This window comes from Rosa rugosa, chromosome 5 (genome assembly GCF_958449725.1).
Source record: "Rosa rugosa chromosome 5, drRosRugo1.1, whole genome shotgun sequence".
NCBI classification, from domain to species: Eukaryota; Viridiplantae; Streptophyta; class Magnoliopsida; order Rosales; family Rosaceae; genus Rosa; species Rosa rugosa.
In genome coordinates this window covers 31,826,519-31,834,935 of record NC_084824.1, presented here as the reverse complement: position 1 = coordinate 31,834,935, position 8,417 = coordinate 31,826,519, and the positions used below count along the sequence as shown (strand labels likewise).

The window sequence follows — 8,417 nt, the reverse complement described above, 5'->3', positions numbered from 1 at the left end:
AAAAACCTTGCCGAGTAACAAGAACCCAGTGGGACAAAAATAACCTCGGCTGAAGTGAAAAATAGTCCAACACACCTTTCACATTTCGAGATCAAAACATTTAGCATCAAACCCCCTCCTAATGCCAACATCTCCCCCTGATGGCGGTGATTATGGGAGTTCAGATAATATCTGTAGACCAATATTTTTCACATGTTTCTCTAATGTGGATTTAGGCAATGACTTAGTCAATAAATCTGCCACATTGTCCTTAGATCGAGCTTGGTTCACCCTGATCTTGAGGAGAATTTGTTGTTGCTGATTGTAGAAGAGTTGGTGAATGTAACATTGCTTCATTTGCTCAATACAAGTAGCATTATCCTCATAAATGCTCATAGGTTCATCTGTGGTAGACTTCAAACCACAAGTACTTTGAATATGCCCAATTATGGATCTTAACCATATACATTCACGAACATCATGAAGAGCTATCATCTCTGTATGATTCGAAGAAGTAGCGACAATAGTAGACATCCAAGATATCGTGGTGTTTTTCATGGTAATTAAAGACATAATCATTTTGGGAACTACCTTTTTACGGATAAGAGAGAAACCCGACATCAACAAAACTCATCAAAATATCAATCAGATTTTGATGGAGGGAGGAAGCACGTAGGCCTGCGGTGGCGGGAGCGGCAATTCTTTGATATCACTACAAGAAAAATGGCCTTTTGCAAGGATTTTTTTCCTTGTAAAAAACCGAAAATTCGTTGCATTAATTCCTTGCATTTGAGTCCTTGCAAAAGAGCAAATACAACAACTTGAAAATTCCTTGCATTTGGAAAATCATTTGCAAGGAATTTGTCCTTGCATTTTACAATTTGGGGTCCACATTACTGACCATATGTAAGGATAATTCCTTGCATATCAGTCCTTGCATTAAACTATATACAAGGAATTTTCACTATTTTCCCAAATGCAAGGACTAATATACAAGGAAACTTCCTTACATTTTTGTAAAAGTATGAGTGTGCAAATATCAAATGCAAGGAAATTTCTTTGCATGTTGGTCTTTGCATTTGCTTTTGCGTAAGCTATTGGAAGGAATTTGAGAACTTCCATTCCTTGAATAATTATTGTTTTTTTTTTCTTTCTAATTAAATATAAATTGATTTTCCAGCAAATAAAAAAAAACAAAATAAGATGAATATAAAAGAAATTCTTCATATTTCACATTAAATAACTGCTTCATATATAATGAACTTGTTCATTTGTACATCAAAAGTTAGAAGCTACTCAGCCTACATTAGCTGCACTAATCTAATTAGATGTCCTATATGTGTTGAGACTTTGGGCTAAGTGAGGCACAAGGTCAAAACTCAAGTAAATCCACCAAAGTTCTAATATACTAGTTATATATGTGTCAGCTTGCATTACTCAAAAAGGACACATTGGATTTGCTTGAGTATTGCTAGATAGTACCATAATCAAGGTAAAAAGCTATAACTGCACAAAAAGGGACATCAGACCAAAAGTCTAGCAAATGCTCACCCAAACTACTCAAGCAAAGTCTTAGAAGTTGGTGCTAGGATGGGGGAAGTCATCCTCATTCATCTGCCCAGGAGATTGCCTCAATAAACATTTCACTTGAGCCTTTAATAGTCCATTTTGTTCCTTTATACTGAGCATGTTAAAGGTAAGTTGGTCGATAAGATCATGCAATTCAGCTACCTCAGAATTGTTGCCACCCCATGCAGATACTCTGCGTATGTTAGAACGTATGTGAGGGACGTTACCAATGCCATGGATCATCCTACCCTTCCTCCCAAGCTCCTTAGCCATTATTGGGTACTCAGCTTCCAAAGTCAGTTTGATAGAATCATGTGCAGTACCCTCGGGTGCCTCTTGGTACAACTTCTCTAAAAGGGCATTCCTCTCAGCCTCCATCTTCTCCTCCACAAGCAGAATTAACTAGATAATGCCTCCCGCGCGATGCCGCGGGTTTGTTCACTTGCTAAACTTTATACATTCGTTGTACAAATATTTACATAACCAGCAGTGATTTGCAAGCACTGGCTTCATTAAAGACTTGAAATAGGAGAAATACACAAAGCAATAGCACACAATTTGCAAGCCCAATTGCATACATTAAATCAAGCACAACATCTATTTCAAAGAAAAGTTCCAGATTTACCAACTATACCTCAAAAGATTAAATTGAGCAGTAGCAAGTTTGAGACTCTGAGCAGGAAACGTATTTCTATTTCTTTTCTTACAAAGTTAACAAAGAAAGAGAGAGTTTGCTTTGGTGACAGAAGATAAGAGAGCTGTCGAGGCAGAAAAACGATTCAACCGCCCTTACACCAAGGTAATCGTCACAAACTGTGGCCTGATGCAGTAAAAGAACACTTTTCCAGCCTTTTTCTTGTTCTACATTTTTTTAAAGAAGAGACACTTCCAGGCGATATATCTAATAATAGTCTAATACAAATGCAAACACGAATAAATAGGTGTAAACAGCCACAAACTATCTCCCTACTTCAAATAACCATACAGAACATCGTCACATTAGTACATTAAATGATTCATTATGTTTCTTTCCCTCTTGATAATTTAGCAAGCAATTAAACATTCTTTCCATAGATGATAATATCATGGTGTCATGTAGAGTCAAAAAGCAATCAATTTCCCTGTAACATGAAAATACATAATGATTAAGCATAGGAACCACATGTTTACAGCTTCAGAGTTTTACTGCTGGAGATTGTGAGTAGCAAAAAGAACAATGTCTTTGCTTCATCAACATCTCTCAGCCTTATTGAGCACGTAAGTTATGAAGGAATCAAAATCCAAATCAAACAAACCCATTTATATCAGTAGCAAAAAGAACAATCTTTCAAAATCCAAATCAAACAAACGCATATATACAAATCCAAATCCTACTGATCTAACACTCCAATTGAAGAAATTAAAATGAATAAATTTCATATTGATGTAACGAACCCCAGTTGTAGAAATCCAAATCAAGCACAGCAATAATTGATGCAACAATCCTAACACAATACAGCCATTAAATGATAATATACCGCAGTCAAGGCGAATACAAAGTGTCACGCCCCGAATTTTGAATAACAAATTCAAATCCGAAACATGAATTTAACAACTTAATCAAATAAACGTTCTGAATTTTTTCTCAGAACAAACACACCACTCGTCACTCAAATATAAAATCTCGAAGACCTCGAGTTTATTATTACAAATTCACTCTCACAAGTAAAATTGTAAAGCTCTAAATGAGCATAACAAACCTCTCAATAGAAAATCAGAATAACCCACTTGCAGCTACTCTACGCAACTCGATCACCTTCCTGATCCTCATGACCTGTATTAGTGCCCGCTACACAGTTTGAATAGTGTACCGGGATTGCAACAACACAAAACCCGGTAAGCTTTTGACAGCCCGTATGAGTAAACAAGAAAGAACTGTTGATTTATTAAATTACTATTCCTTTAACTCAAGTAAACAACCAATAATCTCAACATCTGCAAGGAAACATCAAACAGCACACGGAAATCCACAACGAATACATTTCCACAATCCTCTAACCACAATATCACCACTTTGGTCCTACAATCACTCAACCCCCTAAATCACCACTTTGGTTCATCCCAACAACACGTTAGAGCTCTAACTACGTTGTTACCTGTCACCTCGGCCAAGGTTCAAGTAAACGGTATACATCTCGGTTATTATTTAACCGGCGTTCTTCGGACTTTTCCCCTGTCCTCAGAGCACTACATCTCGGTTATTATTTAACCGGCGTTCTTCGGACTTTTCCCATGTCCTCAGAGCACTACATCTCGGTTATTATTTAACCGGCGTTCTTCGGACTTTTCCCTTGTCCTCAGAGCACTACATTCTCCACCTCTATACATCCCACAATGTCAACCATGAATATCAACATGAACTCATCAATCATCATCATCACATATAAATATGGTAATAAATCATATCTCAATCCATAATAATTAAATCATCACAATTCCACACTCTTCAATGTCACACCATTCCACGTATAATCATGTAAATATATATATACGTAATCACCCACTCAGGAATGACCACTAATACCAACTATAGTTCACACAAGAAAAACGTGAAATTCATTTTGTATAATTAAAATCGTTTTACTTACCTATGGACCGTAGTTGATCAAGTCCATATGATTTAAAACAAATATTTATTCCATAAATATTTTCACACAATTACGACAAAAATAAAGTAATTAAGAGTACTTGGTTCGTAATATGAACCACGTGAGTTTTACTCACCTCGATATTCCCGCTGCGTCTTCAATTTAACACAATTCACAACCGAACTTGCTCACCCAAGTATGACCGTCAATCACCTAATCAAACATGACCTTCACTTAGCCAATAATTCAAAAACATACTCAAACGACAATCCAACGGTCGGATCCTCACGGATCGCCTTTAGGATCACCCTCCAAAAATCATCACGAAGATCCAACGGTCGGATCTTCCTGAATCGTCCTTACTAACATCTTCACAAATTTATACGAAAATCCGACGGACGGATTCTCACGAATCGCCTCCCTAATCACTGTTTTGCATTTATACGAAGATCCAACGGTCGGATCTTCGCCCATGACCACACAAAGCCACTGGGACAGTCATAAGATCATCATATCAAAACTACAAGTCCATCTGACGGTCCTAACTTCACATATCACAAATCTAACGATCGAAATCGATCGAAACTTAAAAATTCATAACTTCATCATACGATATCCCAAAAATTGCGTATAATATATCAAAATGATCGTATTGAAATATAGAATCTGAAAATGTACAGAAACCATATTTTTGATCCCCGGAGGTGGCCGGAAAGGGCCGCCGGAGTTAGTGGCAGAGCCGCCGCCTACCACCACCAATGGTGTCGGGGCCGGGCTGCTCTTCTTCCTCTCATCAAGCCTAACCATTTTCGTAACTAGCATGAACTCTGAAAACGAAAGGAAGTGGTCGGAAATTACCTAGAACAGTTGGGTTTGGCCGGAAATTTTCCAGAAACCGGCGGGTGCTCCATTCGACGTAAAAAGTTCCACCACTCAGCTCGATCCCTTCATGAAACTTGTTCATATCCTCAATCTGAGTTCACCAGTCCAAGAATATTGAAGATTGGTCGCCTAGAACTCGAGATATCGGCGTTGACTCAAAATCGAACTCAAATCGGGCCGAGCTTCCCTCCGCCGCTACAGGCCGCGCCGCGGTGCAAGGCTGCCACAGACAGGTGCGCAAGGTCAAGGCGAAGCCAATGGAAGAAGTCTGATGAGGATTGGTGGCTGGAATCGAGAGATATCGGCGTTGACTCGGTTTTGAGTTCGGATCGGACTCTCTCAGATTCACCGGTTTTCGGCCCGTGCCGGTGGAAACTACCACGTCCAGCAGCTGCAGGTAGTCGAGGCGAAGCCGTGCAGTCCTCAGGGGCGGCTCGCCGTGGCCGGACGACGGAGAAAAAGGAAGGAGAAGCCGACAGGGGCGAAACGCAGGGAGAGAGAGGAGAGAACCGACAGTTTCCAAAAATGGAAATTGGAATTTATGAATTAATTTTAGGAAAATTCAATATATACTAAAATGTAAACGTTTTCTGATGGCCATAACTCCTTCATACGAACTCCGTTTTCCGCATTCCACATATGCACGAGATCTTATCGACGAGCTCTACAACTTTCATGAAGGAAGTTTTCTCCAATTATGAACGTATAAAAAGTCAACTCCTTTGACCTCCCCTAAAACGTTCAGTTTTCGAATAAAAATTGTTCGAACTAATTCCACAACTTCTCCGAGCCTCGTACTCGCTCCCACTATCATGAAATCATTTCTAAAAATCCACGGAAATTAATTTGGATTTTTTTCGGGGTATTACACAAAGTCTCAAACTCGGGAAATTGATTAGTTAAGTGACTTACATATTTGAGTTAAGTGACTTACATATTTGTTCTTGGCAGCCTCATTGATCCATTCATGATTATTATCCTTGTGTTTCTCTCCCCAATTCTATATGAGTGACAACTCCTTCCCACCATCCATTAAACAAATACACATATATATTAATAATCAGTTAACTGAACATTTAAGAGTGACTTTTGAACTTGAAACTAATTCATGTTTACCTTAGAGGCCACCAAAGCATGTTGCACGTATGGCCGTGCACCAGCTCTGTGAGTATGTTGTTACATATACCTGTTAGCAGAATTCTTTTCCGCAATCTCCTTCATTATGCAAATAATTATCAATCAAATCTATAAAAGTTCAGTTAGAATAATTGAATAATAAAATCAAAGAAATTAATGAATCCATACAATGCAAGACTGGTTGGTGTATATGTTGTCACAAAGCCAGTGCCAATGTGAGACAGGTCTCCCATTCCAATGTGACATCAAACCTTTTCCTTAGTTTCTTTGAGGACTGCACAAGCTCAATTTAACGACTTCACACAAATCGTTTCAGGAGGATTCTAATGACCTTAATGTTTCCTTGTACTGAAATAATATGTGCAAGATCAAACAGTTAAATTTTGACACAATAAGTATAAGTGACACTACTAAAAAAAAAAAAAAGCAGAGTAATAATCCTTTGGTCTTTCCTAGGAAGTGTCTGTCAATAATCCTTATCATAAACTAAGCCATGTCGAAATTGGCTGAGATACATGTAATTAAAGTCTAAGCAATCAAAATTATCTTTATTGAAATACCTGAGCTCTACTCAAAGCAAATGAAGGAATTAGCACTTTTCCCCTACTAGCAACACATGAATGAACCTGCATATAGATCAACAAAACAACCACCTTCAGAGAAAAATCAATATCTGAAACCAAGACAAAGCTATAACCAAGAAGTTTTACTAGTGTAGAAAACTAATTAAATGAGAAAATGATTTTAGAGGAGTGTCAATATAACAACTATTATAATTAAGATGCAAACTCGAAGGCTAGCTCTTCGGCGAGGAGCCGAAAGCAAGCATTAAACATGACCCGTTTTGGTCGCTATACTATGTCTAACCATACATGTGCATTTTTCTCCATTACTACTCACATCCTCTTTGATCCACCGGTCAATTATATCAATCATGCATCAATTTTCCTATTATGAGTAATAACTAAATAAGGACTCAAAGTGTGAAACAGAAAGTCAATGCCCCCAACTCTATCTAATTAAATGTTTAAAGTAACCTCTTGCTTAAGGAACCCATCTGTAACATGCAAGGCAGTTTATAAATCAATTGAAGGTCGGTGTATGAAATTCATCAACTATGACCCAGAATGGTTCAATTATAAATTCTGGGAGCCAGGAAAGAATTCCATATATTTATAGTGGCAAAACTCCATCATAATTTTACATTGATCATACTTCCAAAATATCATAAATTGATACTGATATACTGGTATTCATTATTCAAACACATAGCTCGATAAGAAAGTGCACAATTTGTCCAAGAGCAGAATGACGGTAAGCCAACCGCAACCTTTATTGTGTGTTTTTCTTTTCTAGTCTATTCATTTCCTCAGTAATTACAACATCTATCATACTTTGGTCAAAAATATCAAATTTTGATTTGAGTACATACTAATTGGATTACTGATCATGCAGACAATAGAGATGAGAGTGCATATGGACCACTACTGCATGCATATCTTTAAAAGTTAAAATGGAAGAGGAAAACAAAAAACTGGGAGCAGGTGGTAATTGATGTCTAATATTGTACTTCTGGCATATACTCATACATAACTTCAGTTAAAGGAAGCAATCATATAAGCGTAAGTTGTAATTCCGTCATCCCTAAAGCTCAGTTGAAGAAATCGAACACATAGCTCTTCTTGAAGCAAATCCAATGTATTTATCCAAAATAAAAAATTGAACTTTTGATGGAACCAAGATATCCAATTAATAAACCTATTAGGTTCAAAGATGCGATGTTTAGGATTATCCAGCACAGATGGAAAATACAGGAAGACACTAATTTTAATATCCCTGACACCAAAGAACTAAAATCAGCAAGATCCCTCTCACTAAAGTTCATTCTGAAAGTGAGATTCCACAAAAAACCTGGAATAATTAGGAGGCTAAGGAAGACTAAACACGATGATCCAAAGACGTAAAAGCTAGAAAACAGTAACTGAAAGGATGACCCCACAAGGCCACAAGCCAATTATCTTCCCAAGAGTTAAAATCAGATAGCCCGGAGATATATATGGGTTTCTACAAGCAACCTGGGAATCCCACCTATTAAGATGGCATCCCATACTTGCTATGGGTGACAGTAGCTGCTTATTGAGTTGAAAACATGACCAAAGCTCTTCCTTTGAAGTCCAAAAAATCCAGAGAACATGTTCCTATCCCAAAAACAGGGATCAACAT

The 8,417-nt window shown here is 37.7% G+C and overlaps 1 long non-coding RNA gene across 1 annotated transcript; it reads right to left on the bottom strand.

Annotated features, from left to right (window-relative positions):
* Positions 1-1,466: 1,466 nt before the first annotated feature.
* Positions 1,467-6,128, bottom strand: LOC133712175 (uncharacterized). The gene is made up of 2 exons (XR_009847217.1): positions 5,992-6,128; positions 1,467-1,932 (listed from the first exon to the last, which is right to left on the bottom strand). It is a non-coding gene; the product is annotated as an uncharacterized LOC133712175 (long non-coding RNA).
* Positions 6,129-8,417: the final 2,289 nt, after the last annotated feature.